Below are 21,523 nucleotides of genomic sequence, written 5' to 3'. Positions count from 1 at the left end.
GTCTGGTTGCACGTGTCTCTGCTGTCCTGTCAGCGCTGCCCTTTGGCCGGTGCCTGAGAAGAGCCTGGCTGTGCCCGCCCGTCTCCAGGCGGGTGTGTGCTCCTGCCCTGCCTGGCTGTGCCAGCCCGTCTCCAGGCGGGTGTGTGCTCCAGCCCTGCCTGGCTCCGGGCTCTCGGCCTGGCTGTGCCCGCCCGTCTCCAGGCGGGTGTGTGCTCCAGCCCTGCCTGGCTCCAGCCCTGCCCGGCTGTGCCCGCCCGTCTCCAGGCGGGTGTGTGCTCCAGCCCTGCCCGGCTCCGGCCCTGCCTGGCTGTGCCCGCCCGTCTCCAGGCGGGTGTGTGCTCCAGCCCTGCCCGGCTCCGGGCTCTCCCCGTCTTTTCCGTCCTGGGCATGCCGGGCTGGAGGCAGAAGCGCGGCGGGGCGAGGGAAGGGAACGCTCGGCATTCCCGGCCCGCTGGCTCTGTAGTTTGCACCCACTGCCCCAAGGGTGCACTGCTGGCCCGTGTTCACCCTTCCCTCGCTCAGCCCCAGCGGCAGCTTCTCCCCTGCCTTGGCAAGCAGCGCTGACCCGGGAGTGACCGGGTTTGTTCCGCTCTCACCCTCCGCTGTCAGCATGGCTGGGTCCCTGGAAAACTCTTCCAGAGAGAGGGAGCTGAGGGCGCTCTTGGACTCCTTCAGATTACGTTCGTAGCAGAAGGAGGAGTTAGAAACACAAGAGTACCTTTCATCCAAAACACACAGTGCCTTGGAACACTCGAGCACTGTTTGAACAATGCAAGTGGCCACTTGCTGCAGTGTAAAGTGTTTGAAAGACTGAATGCTGATTCCCAAGTTATGACCTTTGGTAACATTTTTAAAAGCTCTCCACTGTTCCCCTGACACAGGAAGTCTTACAACAGACATCAGCAGCTAATCAGGGTACTGTTAAGCTGGCTAAGGAGGATTTTCATTCCTGGAGATTTTCATCAAGTGAAGGGGTTTAGACTACCAGGAAAATGTTGGTTGTTTCCAGTGCCCCATTTCTTTTTTTCCCCACACAGTGGGTGATCAGAATAGAGAGCTATCTTACCAGATGCAATATTTTCAGATGGAGGAACACTTAACTAGCAATACTTCTATAGTTAAACAAAAGTAGAGTTATAGCCAAGCAGATTCTTTACACCCACACATTCTATATTTTTCATTAGGTTTATTCATAGTTTTGCCATTGACAGAGAAATAACTTTAAACATTCTTCCTCATAGGAAACAAATGGCCTAGTTAGGGCTTCCTGAGCAGACAGTCTTTGTTTATTGAGTTTTACACGTGTTATATAACTCCTCTTATCACACATTTAGGAATTCAAAGGCAGGTTTCTACCCTGAAGGCCTCTGATAACATTCTATTTTCTCTTGTATTTTTCCTACCTACAGTTTCCAACTTTGTGGCACTATTAATATACTCCATCAATAATTTTAGCCAGTCTCTTCAAATAACAACAAAACCTAACTTTGATGATAGAGGCTATTTTCCAATATATAAATCCTCTGTGTTTTGTAACCAATTTATTATTAATATCTCATTTCCCATGGATTATTTTGTTCAAACCTTATTCAGTGGCAGCATAGAGCCACTATCTGGCAATAATTAGGGTTTCCCATGGAAAATTTAAAATAAGTATACTGAAACCCACTATCAGTGGGTTGTATCCTTTCAGAGGATGATACTTTATCAAGTTCTGTATCTTTTCAGAGCAGATTTGCACAAACTGTTTTATAGCAAAGTGCACTTTCATGATTTGCGATCAGCTGTATTTTGAATGTGAAGAATTGGAATTCTTTGTACTTTAATGAAAACAGTGGGCATATTTTTGCTAAGAAAGCCTTCTGATTTCATTGTTTTTAGACTCACAGCAGTGCCTGTTTCTTTGGTAGCTACAGCCCATCTCTCCAGGGGCACCTTCTGCAGTAACCCCAAGCCAGACCCATCCCTCCAGCTTCCATGTCTCCCCATTGTCTCCAAGCAGAGGCTTTTATCTGCTGTCTGCAGGCTCAGCCTTCTTCTCAGACTCCTGTAATGTCTGCTAAAGATACTTGTGCAGATAAAATCAGGTTTGTAACTTTAAGTCGGTCAGATCCAGTAAAAGAAAAAAAGAGTGATGCTTCTCCACTGGTGATGTAATAGAAAGGCTAAAGCTGGGTTGCCAAAGCTACAAAGCCACTTCATTCTTTGTGCAGGTTGCAAGAGGCTTTTCCAACTTTTGACCTAGTGAGAGTACAGCTCTTATCCCCAGGCTGAATCACCAGAGTCCTGCTCTGCAGTGCTATTCTGCAGTTCCTGGAGTACAAGGACTTATGGCAAAGACTGCATTTTTCTCTTGGTTCAGTGCAGTACAGTCTTGGGAGGGGAAAAATTGGGCAGTTTGCTACATAAATTGTAGGGTTTGGTGGGGAGCTCTGACAGCAAAGCTTTTTATGTATCCCTGATCACCACTGTGTTTCCAGGAGGATGTGAAAGTTTACAGGAAGCATCAGGAAGGGATGTTTACTGTCACATTTAATAAAGCTCCATGTTAAGAGAAAAAAGCATGCAGTACTAGTTGTGGCAATTACTCACTGGAAATGTGCCCCTTTTATCCTGGGTTTGGTGCTATTTCTGTTGTGTGTAATCTTTTCGTCATATAACTTGGATTCCTGAATTCCAGCATATGGGCTTTCTGATTTATTTATGTTGTTGATGAAGGTGTGATTGCTTAACTTCTTTATCTGACTTTTTTAAAAATTCTTTCACTTCATGACTGGATTTCTGACAAAATGTAAAATAGTGAATAATGAATTAAGCAAGATGTTTGGCTGTACCAAATGTTGCAGTGTCTTTTGGGACTCAGAAAAGTTGCACACATACTGAACTCAGCTTTGGTTGGAAATTTGTGTGGCTAGCAGAACACACCTAGCTGAAGTGCAAAGGCTGAGGACTTAAATAATGATAAAACTCATCCTTTCCAGAACAAAAGGAACTGTAGCATTGTATGCCATTACCTGTCTTCTGCAAGAGATAATGAACTTCTTGGGCTTGTTTCATGCCTCATAATGTCCAAGAAAGGTAATAGAAGCTCTTGGTCCAATAATAGTATATTTATATTATATGCATTCAAGCAGGCTAGATTGTCTCTTGTGAACACCAAAATGCATACTACCTTAGCAATGAGGGGGCTATAAAATAATTTAGAGTATAAGTAATGCATACAAACAAAAAATTACAATTGGTAAAGCCATGAACTAAGAATCAGTTTTGCTAAAGACCACTTAAAATGGAAGGAGTTTTTCAATTAACTTGAATAAAGGTTTAGCTCCCAGGTAAACTGCTCTCTGTTCTTGTTCTAGCACTACATTTGGATACCTTCCAGTTTTGGAGAGGGCAAGGTCTCTTACTTGGAAATTCATCAACAACCACTGTTTTTTCCCTCTAAACTCCAGTTCATATGCTGTCAATTAATTTCCAGGTAGGTTATGTATTACATGCTGTTTTGAAAGCACAAGTGGGATTGCAGTGCAACCTGTGCTGAGTGTAGGGTGTTAGACTGGGCTGCCCCTTGGTCCAGGACTTGTCTGCAGTTTGTGCTGTTTTCCTTTGATCCTGTGTGGCTGTGGGTACATGGGATAGGCTTCAGCTTTGTGGTCTCCACCTAGGATTAACTGATGCTTTAGTTTGTGATATTCAGTTGAGAAATTAAGACATTGCCACTATTTCTAAAAGACGAAATAAATTTTCTTTCTGTGTTGATGTATTGCAGGTGATTTCAAATTATTCCTGAAACAGAAGGTTCACAAAACCTTCTGTGCATTGACATGACTTATGAGGCAGCAGAGCTGTGGAAAAACCTCACTGCAGGATGTTTTGGAACAGCCCTCTGCAGTTCATCCCAGCCGTGGCGAGGTACTGCATTGCTCTCCTCTCCTTACAGCACCAGGAAAGCCAGGTAGGGCTGGAGCAGGGACCAGTGCTGTGAACTGAGCTGTGGGGCAGGATTAGATCTCCAATTTCATCTCAGACTTTTTGTCACTTCAGTTCTCCAACTGGAAATAAGGAATAATGTCTTGCTGTATTGAGTGCTAGTTGGAGAAAGAAGTCCAGGAATGATTGTGAAGCAGCCTGGTGCTGTGGCGGGGCTGGCACAGTGCTCGGGGACATCGTGTGCTATCACACAGCTGAACAGACAGCAGGAGATGTCAGCCATTGTTTTATTAAAACTGGAGAACTTGTAGGCTGGGATATCCGTCCTGCAGTTCCCCAGCACTGCCTGCTCTGCCAGGTTAGACAGTCTGAGTGCAGGAGGGAACACCCCTGAGGAAGATCCGTAACTTCCTTTAGGTTCTGTGGCATACTGAGCACTCTCTGGCGCATCATTAGCAGCCTTCCTTCACTACAGGATCTTAGTGATTAAAACCTCTTTAATTACATGAGGCCTCTTGAGAAATATTATCTAAAAAAATTAGCAAAGAACATCAGAAACTGAGTTACCTAAGCAGCTGAAAGAGTTTTTTTAAATCAATCTAAGTAAGCAGATAGAGACCAGTTAAAAGTGGAAATAACCTTTTGTCAAATGTGATAATTTTAAGATTTCAGATTACTGACTAATCATCACTAATTAAGATGTTAACAGAGCACTTGTTTCTGTGCCTGAACTCTTCCAAAGATGTGGCAGATGTGTATTTTTCCTGCATTGTTTTTAATTTCTATTTTTTTCTCCAATCTGACAATCACCAAATCTAAAAAATATTGGTCCTAGGAGTGGGAGAAAATTTTGTCGTATTGTTTTTCACTTTTCATTTTTTGTTGGAGTTTGGTTTTTCAGAACATCTTGTTAATTTCAGATGTAGGTAAAACATTGACAAGTGTATGGGTTTTGGGTATTTTGAGGGCCTTTTTTTTTAAAGTGCTGTGTCCTTATTAATAGACCTTTATGCTAAGCCAGATGACATTTAGAAAGGTTTCTATCATGTCTTTCTGGCCCAGTGATAAACTTAAAAAATCCCAAGGAACATATATAGTTATGGAGCTATAAAAGCATCTGCGTCTTCTCTGAAATAAGAGATTACCAAGTTTCTGGAAATATGGATAAATGGAAGGGACCAAATCACTTGACAGGTTTATGAAGTCTAACTCACTAATACATTTCCTCAGTACCATTGTTAGATGTTTTGAAATCTTATTAATATTATTAATATTATTTGTCTGAAAAAAAGAACTTATGTTCCTGTACTTGATGGACTGTCCAAGAAGGAGAAAAAGATGCAACAGACAGGTGGTTTGAAGACACTCAAAAATTATTTGTTAGAGCAGGATCTTGTTTGTGTTATGTGAATGTTGACAAAAATGTGTGCAAAGAGCATCCTGCCAGTAGGTTGTGATGAAGATGTCAAAAACAAAGTGGGAATTTGAAAGGGCACAACTGCTGGCTACTGGAGCTACAACCAAAGGTTTGTCAGAAAGACATTCATGGCTAAGGCTTGACCCAGCTGCAGTGCAGAAGGTCCCCGTGTCCCTGTGGGCATGGCTGGGAGCCTGTGTTCATTCTCTCATGGCTTGGATGGTGTTGCTGCAGAGGGGCTGTCCTCTTCTCCCTGGAGAAGTGTTGTGAGCATCCTCTCACGTGTTCACTATACTCTGCAGTAATGGTCCTTTCCCCTGTGAGGACCAGAGCCTGCTGAAAATCAGTAGATCTATGGAACAAGTGGGATCCTGCAGTGAAGGATCTGAGCCTGGCAGTGCCAGCATTGCCCAGAGAGGAGGGAATGACACCCTGCAGTTCCCCATAGCAAGTTTCTATCACTTGTGCCAACTTGTTCACTGATAATGACCACATCTAGGAGCACAACAAAGGTTTCCAAACACTCATGTGAAGGGAATTGGTTTGATAGACAAACACTTGCAACAAATACTTTTTTTTTTTTTTTTAGAATTTGCTATTTTTCTGCTTTGTATTTTCGTTGCACACAAGAAGTATTACCTACAGTACAAAATGCTTACTACTCTTTTTTTATGTTTCATCTTCTCAGCTATTTTTTCCTCATACTTTTAAATTGAGAGACTGCGATTTATACTATGGGATTTGATTCTCTATTTTTTTTTTCTTCACTTCTCTTTTAGGGGCCTAACCCATTCAGATGTGTGCAGCAAAAAATTATCCCTTTCCAAAGAACAAGTCTCCATATTAAAAACAGTAAGAGTTTGTACTTGCTTAGACACTTTATTATTAACTTTGCAGTACTTTATAGATACCAGTTAATTAAGTTCCACAGAAGTACTGTTACAGCATAGGCAGGGATGAGTGAGTTGATAAACAGAGTGGAAGCGTGGTTTCCCTAAATTCCTAATGGGATGAAGCCAGCTTTGTGATGGTTTTTTTTAGCCCCTTTATAGAGGTTTATGTAATTTAAAATTCTCCTGTTCAGTGTTCCATTTTTCTAGCATGTACAAGTGAGGATTGAAATGCACATCATAGAGGTGATCATTTAATTTGTGAGAGACTGAGTTATAACCACATTTCCTTTACCTCTTCTTGATTGGTCCCTTTGACTTTCTAACTTTAGCTTCATCTTTCTTCTGTGCCTCAGTACTATAAATATCCCTATTGCTAAATTGCTCTATTTTCTAAAATCACATCTAGATCTTTTCTCTTGATGTTATCAATGTTATCCACATCTGGTGTCCTCCTCTCTGAGTTTGTGTACTTTACTTGCTTACAAGGAATTATTAAAGCTGCTTATGGTGAATTGTCTGTTTATGGTGCAAGGAAGTCACACGTAAAGAACTGTGGACTGGATTGTGTACAGCTGTGGAGAGACACATGCATACATTTACACATATTAAGTTTGAAGATGTAAAACATAATATCTGCAGAATTCTGAGTTCTTAGAATAATTCATAGTTTCGCTACATTTCTCAGTATTATTAATTCAGCTGCAGGGAGATATGATGGTGGTAAGGTTAGATTTTCTTCTTCAGAATTCTTCTTTAACATATTATTTTTACATGATTTATGGGTAATATGAAAAGCCCATCAGGACCCATCAGAAAAGTGCCAAACCTCCAGCTTCCTTTCTGTTTTATTCACTAGAATTCCAGCTTTAGAACTAATGAGTTTGATCTTTGTCTTGCCCTAGTCATAAAATGTAAAACCACCACAATCCTGTTTGGAGGTGTGTTTAAGATACCATGTCATTTTCACTGAAAATTAAAAGCAACAAAGGCATATAAATGTTTTAGGTCTGTGAATTAAGGTCAATTTTTGATTTTCATTAAATATATATCAATATTTTCTAAGATGTCAGAAAAGAAAGGGTCATGTTCACTGTGAGACCAAAATAAAGCACAATTACCATCTCCATTCTCATTGCAAGGTTTATAATTCATGCTTTATTTAAATTAAAGTCTGCTTAAAAATAAAATTACAAATTCTTTGATGTTGTTCCTTAGAAAAACTGCCTTCCTGATGATCTCCATTAGACATCATGTGCACTTTTTTGATCTCTAGATTGGGAATACATTTGAAGATGAATTTTGTCAGCCATCAGCAGATATAGATTTGCATTAGGGCAAGAACTTACCCCGGAATTTTCAAGATAATTAAATTTTAGATCCAATGTCTGCTTCAGAAACTAGCATTTATCAATTATACCATATTAAAATTCAGGTCTGAAAATAAAACGAAGCCAGAAAGCAAAAAATGGGGATTTGCTGCAATTTGTGAATCAGGTCCACCTCCTGTTTACCCTGAAATTTAAGATTTATATATTCCAAATAAATTTTTCACAGTTTAAAAATCTCAGATGTGGAGGTAGTTTTGAAATTTGCTTTCTGACAGGCCTCAGGACATGTAAGTCATTCCCCTTCTCTGTTCCAGTCCCTCTCAAGCATTTCCTTCTCTGACCTTGTTGATTCTGGTAAAACTGAATAGGATGAGCAGAATTTGGCTGTGTTACATGTTTTACTTTTATTTTCAAATGCCAGTCAAGCTTTCTGAATCCATAATTGCTAAAAGAAATAATATTCCTGAAGCTAAAAGATGAGAAGAAAAAACATTCAGGCAGCAGATTTACCTACTCATGAAACGGCAAATGCACAATAAAAGTTTGTGTACATGTAAGTAAAACACAACACAATCTTAAACAACAATGAAGTAATTGGCCTTTTGTTAAAAAATTTACGTCAGCTCTGTTTGGATCCATAAATAAAGCCTTGATCCAGTAGAATTGGATGAGCAATTACTAAAGATGGTACTTGAATAAATACACTTAAATATCTGCAATCTGATTAATCTAAGTCATAGTTATGAGCTGTAAGTTCGAGTGTGCTGCTTGTCAAATAACTGATAATTCTAGAGCCAGTCTCAGGTATCAACCAGAATGGAAAAGGAGTCTTAGACTATTCAAGTTTCAGTCTTTGATTCATACTGTGTATAAAGCTGGATGGATTTGCGGTTTGTAATTAAATGAAAATAATTTCAGTTTTTCACTATGACTGATTTTTAAGCACCTTTTGGGAGAGAACAAACTTCCTTTCTGTCTTCATGACATGTTTAATTCAATGGGACTCTGCTTCAGCCTAAAAGGCACAGTCATAGTAGAAGTTTCTGTGGTGTTTTTGGTGAAGGTTATTCATAATGCATGTGTTCCAGAACTGCTAAGAATTTAAATAACTAAATTAGGAATAACAATCTTTTACCGCCCACAAGACACATCAAAAAATCCCAAGTACTCTTTTGCATGAATCTTTCCCTGATCAAACAAGGGTGGTAGTCCTGTGATTAATTAATATTGAAAAAAATCATCTGACAATATTTAACAGAAGAGTCATACAAATACAGCTACTTTCTAAATACAGTTTCCTCATACTTGCTTAGCTATGTTCTCTTTTTTCCCCCTTTTTTTGTTTTAATAACTTTTAGGTGCACTCCAGTCACATCAGTGACAAAATAGACATCAGGCAACCAGCAGCTATCCATTAGAGTCACATCTGGTAGGTTTGACTGACACTCAGTAGCACTGATTAACCACAGAATAACATGCCAGAAATGTAACAGGAGATGTCACTTCTGCCTGATACCAATCAATCACTCACTCTGCAAGCACAAATGCACATTCACAGTGGAATGAGTTTGACCCACACTCTTATCAGAATAATAGAGAGAAACTATTGCCAGACTTCTGGATGGGAAAAATGAAGTACAAGGTGAATGGCAGGAAGGAGATTCACAGATGGGAATTCATGTTGTTAAATGGCACCATGGCTTATGACCGTGAGAAGCAGACAGTTCCCCATGCTGTAGAAGATGTGTTCGATCCGAGGATTGCCAGTACTCGAGTTACAGAGCTGAAATATGTAAAATAATATAGCAAAATCCTGGTGCAGCATTTTGACAGCCCAGTGTTTAAAGATCATTTTCCCACCAATACAGAAGATAAAATATTGTAATGCTTGCAGCAAAAAGCAAGGGTCTTAGAAACTGAGAGCTTCTTCTTGGCCTAGATTAAGTAGGGCAGTTAAGCATGTGTTAAGAGCTACCACTGATGTTTTTGTTGACTCAACATATTTAAGTTCCTTTACATCAACATGCTTATGTACTCTGTCTCTTTATCCTTGTGGTTTCAGTATTTCAGCTCTCAAAATATCTTCATTTAATGCAGGCCAGATTCCACCTTGCTAGCCAGTCATTCCCAAGGGAATACTCCTGCTCCTGCAGCTTGAGGCAGCACTGAATTCAGTTCCAGTTTCTTTGTGTTTGGTATCTTGCCAGGCTCCATGGCATGATGTTGGGATAATTTGAATAAGTCATAGGGAGTTGGGAGCACAAAGACAAATTTCCAATCCTCTTACAAAATGCAACAGTAAATATAAAATCATCCTGTGTCTCCTGTTCATTTAGGCTGTTCCACATGGCTTCCAGTGCAGGCCCTGGCAACACAGTCCAAAATCTAACAAACATTGAAGCAGAGAGACTGTACAAGGAGACAACCCTCTGGATTCCCCAAAACTGACCTTGAAACTCACATCCTTTGAATCTCTACTGCTCTATAATATTGTTTTAGATTTTTATATACCAGAGAGGAAGATTTTCTAGCTTGTATTTTTTGAGACAGCTGTGTGGCCCAGCTGTTTTAACAGATACATTGTACAGTAACACTTGCAAACTTTTCTATTACAGCCTGTTAAAGCTATTGCAGCAAAAAAGATTTGCCACAGCCTCAAGTTCTGCCATATTTATGCTAGATTGGTGTAAATCAGTGAGGACCAACTCAAAGCAGGGAGATTTAAATGGGAATAAAAACTGAGAACAGAACAGACTTTTACTTGGAAAGAATCAGTCTATCTACAAAGTAAAATACCCATTACATATAATTATTTCCTGAAACAAAAATTGATTTGGTATCTAATGTAGAGTTTGCATAGTATTTCACAAGAAATGACTGTGCAACAATATTCTTTGAAGGAGATGGCTTTCTGAAAGCAAGCCATATACATAATGCCCCCTAATAAGAGATGAATCTGATTGAAAATAACTGTGCAGATAATCTCATTCCATTTTTAAAAGCACTAAGCTCTGTGTGACTGGCACAATTGCATTAATAATTTATAGCCATTGGGAATTGTTGGTTTATGCCTTTTTTGGGAGTGTGAATCACAAATGATTGCTCATTTTAACAATATTGAAAAAGATTGTAGAAGTAAAGCTGTAGGGAGGAAATGTGCTGACAGAATGTGCAATAATTGTGTTGGCCGGCCTGGCTCCTGAAGCTGGCTATCAAACATGCTTTTGCTACTCAGCTAGTGAGAATCCTTATGTGAGGAAAACACGAGCTCCAGAAACAGTCTCCAATGGCTGCTATTGTTTGAAAGCAATGAAAATTCCCTATATTGTTTGTATTTTAGATGTGGTATAAAATAAATTCTAAAATGTGCAACTAGGTTTGATTTGGTTTGTTGCAATGTCAAAAAGCTTTAACACTTAAGCTGTCACTGCTGTTCCTGACAGAGCAAAGTAGGACAATCAAAAATGATGCATGAAAGGAGCTCTCTGTGCTTGGCTTGTCTGTTTCCAGCATACAATAGTATATAATTGTTTATTGAATTTGTTACTTTGGGGATTGAATGCAGCATGTTTTGCAGAAGGATCAGACCTTAAATATAGGATCAATTAATATTCTTACCTTTTGAGATATGTGTTCAATACACTTCAGTTTTTAAAGTGTATATATTTCTATACTGTATTATGTACAATTTAGCTGCTTTCTTTAATGCTAAAATATAACTCATGTATTGGAAAATTCATTTTTCTGTCCAGACAGAGACCAAAAAAATACCCAGACTTTGAGATGAACAGTTGGTGACTTATGATCTAAAAAAACAAATTTAATTAGTGTTCATAAACCTTTAAAAACATATCAAATTTCTGTACAGGAATCAATTTTAATTAGTCAGAGGTTTCACACATCTCCACTTGTTTAACTAAACTGTATTAATAGCATTTACTGTGCCTCTTTTAAACTACAATTTTTAAAAGGCTGAGTCCATTCTCTAATTATGAGACTGTGTCTAAGCAAAAGGTTCTGTTTAATGTATTTGGTTCAAGTTTCTAATGAAAACCAGTACATTTACTTCTGACATCTGGTGCAGTAGGAATGCTCTCAGGAAAGATCTGCAATCAGCTTATCACTAGGAGAAAGATTTAGGCAGAAGAGGCTCTCAGGCATCATGGTTTATGATTTTTCTCTTGCTTGTTTTCCCTCACAGCTGTCTGGGCTGTTGCCTTCATTTCTGCTTCCCATCTTTCAATGGACGTGAACCAACATGCTTGGGACAGTTTTTCCCCAGAAGTACTAAATAACTGTGGGTTGTCTGAAAGTCCCAACCTCAGCCCTATTTTCTGTTAACACAGCATTAGCATTGAAAGGTGCAAGGACAAGTAAGATTCTTTTGTCTCCAGCTTCCTCAGCCCTCCTCAGTGTCCAGCAGCTGCCGCTCACACACAACCCAGTGGCTCCGGGTGCCCTTCCCGGCAGGGATGCCCAGGCTGGCAGGAGTTGAGGCTTGTCCTAGGTGCTATCTGGTTCAGCTCCCAGGAGCACAAGGTTATTCTTGCGGTGAATCCTCTCAGCTTGGCCGAAGGCAGCACAGGGCCCTTCTCAGCTTTGACTCCTCGCTTTCCCGGCAGGGACGGGGGCGGAGGCCGAGGGCGCGGCGCTGCTGTGGGGCCGCTCGGCGCTGCCGCCCGGGACAGGCCCCGCGGAGCCCTCAGGAGCCGCCTCCCCTTTCCCGGCTCAGGGTGTGACTTCCCCCTCAGCACTCGGGCCGTGCTGGGCTCGCTCTCTGCCGCCGCAGGAATGCCGCTCTGCCGCTGAAAAGCTCCAGCGAGTCAAGAGGGTGATACAATTTACATGACTTGGGGGTTGTGAAATCCTGATGGGATCCTCTCAGCCAGGCGCTCTCCAGCTGGCACTGAAGCACTTCTGAAGATAAATGCTACAATTTTCAAAAGAGCTTGAGGGAGTAGGTGCCTGATCTCCTTGGATTCCTTAGAAAATCCCATTTTTTAAGCTTTTGTAGCATTAAAATATAATGTGTTTTCTTTTTTTTTTTTTAATTTTTTTTTTCTACAATAAGGGAAGACTTTGTTTACTGAAAGAAAACTTCAAAAGCATAGTGTTTTAAGTATTGGGGGTTTTTTTCTTAATTACAATGCATTTTCCAGTTCTTTTGTAAGTATAGCTATTGATTTGAAGGAGCTTGCATGGAGGCACTCAGTGAATAGATTGGAAAGAGAATCCTATTATGTTCAATCTGACTGCAGTAGTTACACCTCCCCTCAGAAAAAATAAAATTACAGTAAGGCTTTTCTATGCATGTGTGGATATCTGGGGGTAAACCACATGCATATAAAGTCAGCAATAACAAGAAACTGGAGCTTCCCATTAATGATTTTTGGAGCTATTTTTAGTGTGATTATTTGTGAGAAAATTAGAAAGATCCAAACCTTGAAAGCTTAGCAAACTATAGACCTATTCCCTCTACAAAACAAATAGCAAACCAGAAGATAAGTACAAAATACAGACTTCTAAGAAAATTAATATGTAGAACTGTCATTCTTGCCACAGGGGAAGTAATTATGACTTGATAAATCTTAATTCCCACTGGATCTTTTAGACTTTATACTCCCTGGGAATTCTTCCTAGCAGCAATGGCTATTTCTTGCCTTTCCTTTCTCCATTCAAAGATTGTCTCATTTGTGACCTTATTGGACTGACTTCACTATCACGTCTCAGCACATTTTACTCTACATTTTTAAAACAAAAGTGAAAAATCACTGGGGCAGATCCCAGAAGGATCTGGGGAAATGAGCGAGCAGACCTAGAATTACTGATGTTGAATGCTACCTCATTTTCACATTAGTTCTGTTGAATAAATCTCCACATTTTGAATCTGAACTATAGTGATGAGTTATAGACCATTAGCCAATTGTAATTTTTTTTTTTTTCTGAGTAACATATCAGGAAAACACCCTACTTTGTAAAAAGTGAGAAGTACCATATACTTATGAATTTTTTTTCACATTTCAAGAATTTTTCAGTTACTCTCATATTTTCTCCTCCCTGTAACCGGTGATTTAAATTCAGATCCAGAAAAGAAAAATGGCTTTTGCTACTATGTAGGATGCAATGTAAATTATGTAAAAAGGAATGTCAGATTTGTCTGTGGAACAAGGTCTTGTACAGCCTAGGAAAATTACAAGAATTTGTCTACAATATAATCTGAACATGGCATTTATAAACTGTAGTATATTTTATATTACATTATTATTTGTTTTGGTGTAAATGTAATTTTCCTTTCTTTGCCCAGGGTACATATGCCAGAAATTATGAAACTATTTATTGTCATTAGTAATGTGCATTTTATTATCCAGAAATGAGCACCTGAAAGACATGAACAATCAAAGAAGAGCAAAACATATTTGGTTTAAATGATAGACAAGGAGATTGATGATTCATAAGAGGAACTGTAAGTGTTGATTTTCCAGAAGGGGTGGGAACAATTGATTAAGCTACTGTGCCTTTGAATCAAAAAGATGCATTGAGCATAAGCAAGTGTCTAGTTCTTGTGCTCTAAACTACAAACAGGATCATATATCCCATATTGAGTTAACAAGCTTTTACTGTAGGTGTTTTCATTATTACTATTACATTATAGGCAAGCAATTACATTGAGTATAAAACCTTTTTTACACTTCACTGATTACATTTTTAGTAACAGCTCATGAACAAATTAATCACCTCTTCAGAGAGTGCTCATTAAAAATTGTCTTTTTTAGTGATTCTCTAAGGCTTTTTGAGTTTGTGTAAACAGTGACTGCAGCTCCCACCCTGACCCTGCTGCCATGGAGTGCCAACTCCTCAGCCAGGAGCGTTCCTGCCGTGCAGCGGGGCAGCGCAGCTCCGGGGACTCTGCACCAGCCCGGGCTCTGCAGGCAGGTGAGAGATGGATGGAGAGCAACAGGAGTATTTAGGACAATTATTCAATCAACCCATCTTCTTCCTTTCAAAAACTGAGAGCTTTAGATCACACTTGAGTGTAAGGTCGTATCTGAGCCCCATTAAAGGTGTATCAGCTGCATTCCCTGTGCTCATCTGTTTTGAACCTAATTGTTCCTTTTTCTTCCACAATTTCTGGTGGTCATGAAGACCACAATTTAATCCTGTGTTGTTTGAAGAATTAGTTCTTCCTTTTTCTTTCTTTCTTTCTTTCTTTCTTTCTTTCTTTCTTTCTTTCTTTCTTTTTTTTTTTTTAATTGAATAATCTGTTTCATATTTTTAATAGATGTATCCTATTTCTCACAGTGCATGAAGTGGAGAATTCTTGCTTTTCTCAGTTGAAAGAGACATAAGAGCTGACAACTGAGGAGCTCCTTACATGCTGTAGTCTCTCTATGCAAATAGACCTCATGGATTCAAGGTAAAATTGGTATCTGGAGCTCCAAGCCCCTGCCAGGGCCCTGCCACCTTTCTGCAGAGGCGGCTGAACCTCCTCAAAACTTCTGGTTAAAGAAGGTGTATTATCAAATGGTATCCAGATGAGATTGTTTAAGTTTAAAAATCCTTATGCAGCTTTTAGGAGAATCACTTACTTGCTAAGTAGAGTGCAACAGATCCTTGGGAGCCATTCCAGTCTATCAGGTAAATCTGTAATTAGTATCCAGTTGATCTGAAGCATGGTGCAGTCATTATATTGATACAGACACACACATTAGAAAACATTACTGCCTGGGCTCCACAGGCAATTCACAGACTAATAACTCAGACAGTTTTTTTTTAAGCCTACTAACTTTTGTTTCATAGTTAAAATATAAAGTCATAATAGAAACAGCCTTTTTGATTTTCACTTAAGCATAAAACAAATGAGACATCTGTAATTTCTTCTGTGATTTCTGTGCTTTGAAAATAGGCTATTTTTTTTAAAGAAGTGAGGTATTTTTGGTTGTTCTTTTCTTTTTTTTTTTTTTTTTTGTAAGCACATAGGTTGTGTGGTTAAATTGGCAGCAACAGAAAAACAACAAAAAAAAAAAGGAAAAATTGTCAGTGTTTTTTGTGAAAATAAATTTAGTGCAACCAAATGGAATTCCAGTTCAATTTATTTGAATTTCACAATTTAATTCTTTAAATGGCAGAGGTCAATGCCCCTAAGAAATAAACAGAAGTCCCATATTCCAGCATAAAGGTTTAAAATATATATTCATGACTAAAATAGAAGGAAAAAATGATGTGTCAACTTGTATTTACTATACTCCCATTACTTTCAATAAAAATTAAGATAAGTACACTGATGTGGATTTGGCAGCAAAAATAAAATTCAGGCTTAGGATGCTGTGAAGTTTCCATGGACAGGAGCAGAAGCACAATAAAATACTTTGATTAACCTACCCAGCTGATTAAAAATTATATTGCACTGTAGTAATTTTATCTTCTTGTGACTGGTGGTTTAAGTCTTCATTATTAACTAAGCATTACTTCTTTTGCATACACTGACTGCAGGTTTGGGATATAGAAAGCAAAGCACAGAGGTCTGATGGTTTATTGTCTGAAGCTTAGAAAATGTATACTATCTGCAGCTCAAATACAGGAAAATGGGTCTCTTGCCATTTTTCCATGGCCTCAATATACCTCTGTCAGTGGAAGCTTCAAACAGACTCCTTAATGGGCCAACATCAATAATAAACTATTCTCATTCGCATGACATGTTTGAAAGGAACAATGGGAACAAAGAGTGAATATTACATGGACTATTCCAGTCCGATACTTTCTCAAAGAGAACCACAAAAGCTGTGAAGCATTACATACATTACATACATAAAATTACATTAAAAGGGATGATTCCTCTTAAAAATAAGCCAAATCAGGCATACTGGTATGCCAGACTTAAGTAAAATTAGAGATTCAAATGGTTGTTGAATAAGAGATAAAGATGAGGCTTGTGGCTAATGCAGTAGACTGAAACTGGGGAAAACCTGATGCTTATTTATTTCTCAGTTTCTTTGTAGGCTGGAGAAAAATTGTGCAACAGTGTAACTCTTGATTTCAACTGTGAAATACCTTGAAAAAAAATGGAAACAAGTTTGGATCAGCAAAACAGTAGGTTTGGCTGGCATACACATGGTCTTTTCAGGAAAAAAAAAAAAAAAAGTAAAAATTAAAGTGTTAACCTAGCTCTGAAGTTGAGGGCATTGTCTACCATCAGTCAGTTTCTAGAGTTTTCATCAATGTCTTATATTGTCGTGGGAAACACATGTAACCTCCTCTTCTACTCATCCCTCATCTGTAAAGGGTATTTAAAATTTAAAAAAAAGAAAAAAAACCCCTTGTTCAAGAGGGCCTAGGCTCTTTCTTTATGCAGTTTCTGCACATCAACTAGGCCAGGTGGGTTTTCCTTTCTTTGGAGTGGGGGCTCTACCTTTATAAAAATGTGATGTGATTTGGATTCTTTTTAAGCTGTTGGTCTTGGCACCAAATGGGATCGGTGGGCTAATTTATCACCTAGTCTTTCCAGGCAGATGTTTATTCAAACACTTTAATTTTCATTGTATATTCAACTTTGTACTAAAGGTAACTCTGACAGAAATAAACCTGTTAAACTGTATGGAGTTAAACATAAGAGTGTAATTACAGTGAGCAAATAATGGAAGAGAGAAACAAACTGGAGTTCAGAATATTCACAACATTCACAGAGAAAAAAAATCACATTTGATTTTGTAAACATGTTGCCTGGTAACACTGGGATTAAGACCTCATCCAGTATTTTAGAAGCATGTTTAAGATGGAAACTTCATATTATTTGACTCACTCAGCCCATACTGACAGGCTGTCTGTAGAACACCTCTTGTTTTTATTTTAGAATGCTGTGAATGATAACAACAATGTTCCAAATCTAGTAAGGACTGAAACATTATATCAGTGATTTTAACAGTTTACCAAGCAATCTGGGTTGCAGTAGTGTGCTTTAAAAACCACAGCCAGACTGATGGTCTAATTCACAAACAGCTTTTTTTGCTATAAAAATTAATTGGCAAAAATGGCAGTAAAGGGTGAAAACAGTTTAGTAAGTGGCTGATCTTGTCATTACTGCTCCAACTCCACTGAGATTTCCAAACGTTCTGTTATTTTTTGGATACTTTTTCCTTCTACCTGCCTCCAAACCATGCCACTCAGCTTGTGACAACTTCTAATAAACAATCAGGACCTTTTTCACAGCATAATAAAAGAAAAAACTATTATCATAGTATTAAACTGTTATGTACAGCAGCATGTTCTTGAGCCAACATCAGGCCATACAGGTTTCCTGCAAAGTAGGGGTCAAGAAAGCTGAAGAAATACAGAACACCCAGGGAGATTAAATATCACAAGACTGAGATAAATTGAATCTTAACTCAAGAAAGCTCTACTTGTCAGAAGAATTTTTAGCTATTGTGCTTCAATTTTTTCTTCTTCTCTCAAAGATCTCTCTGATGTTCTAGTTTGAAAATCTTGTGCATTTTCCATCACTCTTTTGTGCTTGATTTTATTTTTGCTGTGTGGAAAAAATCTTTTGTACTTCTAAGTCTTCTTATGCAATAGAGATTTTTAAGACAACTGTCAAATCAGTGCATCACCAATAAATAAAGTTTCAAATCAGGATAAAAAGGAACTATTGGCAGACCATTTACCACCATCCAATATATTAAAAGATTTTATCTATTAAGAAATCAGTTAATCAGGAAAAAAATTTGCTCATCTTAAAATTCTCTGAGACAGAAAGCAAGTTCAAATTTCTTTCAGGTTAATTTTTGCATTACTGTTATTTGTTTTTCTTTTCCCTCTGCCCCATTACTGTGAATTTCAGAGGGGTTGGTCAATCTTCTGTTGAAGGAAAAACAAATGATAGGAAGTCAGAGCATTTCTTAGTTTAGTGTGCACATTTCTTAGTTTTAGTGTGCACACACAGGAGTACTTATAAATAGCCTGCAGTCAATCTTGTTCTTAAATACACCAGCCTAGACATCAGCAGTGCTCTTCTGAAAGGCACTGTGTCATAAGAGCTTGCCATAGCTACAGAGAGTCACACTTGCCTATTGCAAGGGCATCACAAAATTATCAACACATCTCTCTGCAGAGTTGAGCTACAGCTTTACCAGGTCATCATTAATACCTTTCCTCAGTGCTGCACATTCACATAGACCAAGAGCCATGGTCCAGATCAGAGGTATAAATCAGCCAGAGTGTGTGGTATGAACTTCATACTTGCTTCATTTCACCCCTAGGACAGATGACACTCTCCTGTTAGTGTTCCACAAGATAATATTATTTGGGTTGAAGGGCTGTGTTTGGATTATATAAATGGTTGAGGTTGTGACTGCACCTATGAGAGCCCTAGCAACTGGGTAAAATGTTCCCTGGAGAAACTGGGTCACCTTGCCCTCACACCTGTGTCTTGTAGAACACATTTCCTGCATTCTGGCAGATATTTGGCAGCCTACAATTCTGTTGCAGGAATCTGCTTTTTTCCCCCTCGTCAAACTTATTACTTTGTGGAATAAAGATTAGGGTGATTTGGACTCCTGGGGAAGGAGAGGGTGGTGTCTGGATTAGATCAAGAGGGTAGCAGTCTTCAGCAAAGACTGGTTGTAGGAGTAATAGAGGTGAATCACAGAACTAGATGATAGGAGAGCAGGAATGGAGATCATTGGGGTAATTAGCGAGGAATTCCAGGCTCAGGGGAATTGTTTGTGAATATATTCTGGAGAAGAGAACATTGAACAATTAGTGCTTGGAGCTGAAGGCATTACAGAACACCAGATCATCTAATCCGGGCCATGCTCATGTAATTGTTTTGCACATTTGCTTCCAGAGGTGCAGACGGATCCATGTAACAAAAGCTCCTGAGAATTTGCAAGTATGAAAAGCTACTTAATAGACTAAACAAAGAAGTTTTATTTTGATTTCCTAAAGCTAGATATGGGAATATACTTCTGAGCAGGGACTTAACATAGTTTTATTTATTTTTCAGAAGATCCTTTGAGGCAGTTTGAACCTTGTTGTTGCCACTTGCACTTGACGTTTACTGAAAAACTATTCTTTCATGAAATTGTCTATTGAATTATTACTGAAATATCTGTACAAGATTGTTGTCTGTGGATCTAATTCAAGGTTATAGTTCTACTAGAATTAGAACAGGGATATATTTGACCCTCTGTGACCAACATTTCTGTCCCTGTTTCTTGTATTAATTCTTTTCTGTATCTGAATCCTGAATCTATGATAGAAAGTTATTTATTTGACCCTTCCCTTTGAGAGCTGTTTCAGAAAACAAATATGTGAACAGACTGGCAAAGGAATTTTTCAAGCTTTACTTTCAATTGATCAGGCTTGAAATCATTGCTATTTTTCATTTGGCCTTTTTCTCATTTCTTTAAAATCAATCTGTACTCAAAAAAGGGTTTATAAACAGAATACTAACTAGGGGTGTCCTCTCAGGTCTGAGCCAGAGTAGTATTTGGTGATCTTCACAAGCACCTTCAGATATGTAATGCACAAGTTTGATGGAATGTCTGCTGTGGAAATAGATTCGCTGCAAGACCCCTTTAACTTCTGGTAGAAACAGAGACAAAGGGTAGATTAGTGTCTCATCTTCAGAGAGGGAGTTGTTTTCCTTTGTGTTTTTCTTATATAACATATACTGCTTTACACATACTACTTTTGATAGATTTGGACTAGGGGAGATTATTATTTGATTCTTGGGAGAGTTACAGAAAACTACTGCTACTCTTACTCCAAAGGCATATGCAACTCATCTTGTTTGAGACCTTTCCCTAAAAACTATCCAGCCATAGAACTGGGAAAAATTCCTAGTGGCTTGCAGATACTGAGGGAAAACTGCAAGTTAGATACCTGCTTCCTGCTGAATACAGCTGAATAATAAGAAACAGAGGCAAAACTAAGTTTCACTCACATCTGGAGTATGAGTAGTGGTCCTTTTTGACCTGAACAAGACAGATGTTGAGATACTGGGGCCACTCTGGCCAAGAGGGTGCTGGAGGGTGGTAAGGGAGATGGAGGGTGATGTACCAGAAGGCTGACACCTGTTCATGCTCAGTCTCAGGAAGAGAAGGCCAGGGAGGAGGACATTGCATTGCTGACTTCAATTTCCTAATGGGAGAGAATAGCAAAGGCAGAGCCAGTCTTCTCAAGATGCACAGCAGAAGGAATAAGGCCAACAGATACTTGTCCAATTTCAGTGCTCCTCTGGTTCCTGCCTATGGGTCTTTCAATATATTCATACTTACATGCAGGTTGTGTTTCACTCCTAATCTATAAGAGCTGGGGGACAGAGGTGATAGAAATAATGGTGTCAATTGCACATCATATGCTGTAGGTCTTTCATCTTGAATCTTCTTTCATCTTTTCTCAGTCTGCAGCCTCTTGTCACATAGGTTACATCAGCCTGCACTAATAGCCTACACTTATCCAAGCTATAGAAATGTGTAAATTATGTTAACTTATACCCACCTGTCAAACTACTTTTCTGGGAGAAGGTTCCTTAACAAGAGAATGTACTGTGCCCCTTCTTCCTCTCCATCTGCTAGAAAAGCTAATTTCTTATATCCTGAAAAGGCTACTGTCAGAATGTACAGAGCAATCCTATTACCTGCTTCTTGGTTCCCTGATCAATTGCTGGGGTGTTGAGACTTTTTTATACGTTTTTTAGGTCTGAGGAGTTTACCTACTTTTGAACTCAAACCCGCTTTGTTAAGTCACACGGGTGGCCTGGCTCAGGCTCTGTCTCCCATTTGCTTCTGATCTTGGGCTGCGGAACCAGCAAGAGATAGAAGGAGGTTTAAAGTACAACTTTTCTTGCATGACTTCTTGTCTTGAAGTGTGTGTTTATCTTTGTTTTGTCCTCAGCCTGTAAGGACTAGAAAACATTTTTGGAGAATTTTCCTGTTCTCTCTGCTATGTTCTCCAGAGGA

At 39.0% G+C, this 21,523-nt stretch overlaps 1 long non-coding RNA gene across 1 annotated transcript; it reads left to right on the top strand.

Moving 5' to 3' along the window:
• The first annotated feature begins 263 nt into the window (after nucleotides 1-263).
• Nucleotides 264-10,586, top strand: LOC115497254 (uncharacterized). Its single transcript, XR_003962824.4, has 3 exons — nucleotides 264-2,087; nucleotides 3,360-3,478; nucleotides 3,770-10,586. It is a non-coding gene; the product is annotated as an uncharacterized lncRNA (long non-coding RNA).
• Nucleotides 10,587-21,523: the final 10,937 nt, after the last annotated feature.

This window comes from Taeniopygia guttata, chromosome 14, assembly GCF_048771995.1.
Source record: "Taeniopygia guttata chromosome 14, bTaeGut7.mat, whole genome shotgun sequence".
Taxonomy (NCBI): Eukaryota; Metazoa; Chordata; class Aves; order Passeriformes; family Estrildidae; genus Taeniopygia; species Taeniopygia guttata.
Note: the sequence above shows the minus strand (reverse complement) of the source record. Positions and strands in the feature narration are given on the sequence as shown.